Source organism: Condylura cristata, unplaced genomic scaffold, assembly GCF_000260355.1.
Source record: "Condylura cristata isolate star-nosed mole 26May11 unplaced genomic scaffold, ConCri1.0 scaffold00011, whole genome shotgun sequence".
NCBI classification, from domain to species: Eukaryota; Metazoa; Chordata; class Mammalia; order Eulipotyphla; family Talpidae; genus Condylura; species Condylura cristata.
This window is the reverse complement of record NW_004567112.1, coordinates 23,945,969-23,946,599: the sequence shown is the minus strand read 5'-3', so window position 1 is coordinate 23,946,599 and position 631 is coordinate 23,945,969.

Genomic DNA, 631 nt, shown 5'->3' with positions numbered 1-631 from the left:
TGATGCTGTAGTGTGGGCTGCACTTGAGAGAGCAAAGTTATAGAGAAGTGTATAGGCTGACCTGGAAGACTTAAACCAAGTCTTGTTCTCTCTGCATTATGTGAAAAATGTACCTCATTGACTGATCTTTGGAAGAGCATGTGCACTCCGTTAGTTACAGTGGGGAAGGGAGCCACACCTTGGCCCTGAAGTCCCAGAAATCATGACAGTGAGCAATTCTGTGTTCCCCTCACTCTTACTTCCTTTTGCATTTTCCTAGAAATCCTGATCTTTTGACTCCCCATCTCTAGGATCAGGGAAATAGTGATAACCCCAGTGGAAGATATGTCCTTCCAGGGTTCTCCATTAGTCAACCCAAACTTTATTGATACCAGGAAAACTCGGCAGGTTTAACTCTTCTCATAAAAAAAAAAAAGACTTTTTAAAAATTTTGCTCTGAAGTTAAGAGCTTCACAGGCTTCTGGTAAAATAATTTAGATTTCCAGGCTTTCCCTGGTGGCTAGCAGGGTAAAGCACAGCACTAAGAAGCTAACACCGGGCCCTCGCTGGTGGCGCAGCGGGTTAAAGCACTGCACTGAGAAGCTAAAGCCACTTCCGCATGAGTTCGATTCCCGCCTGCCCCTGCCCCGGA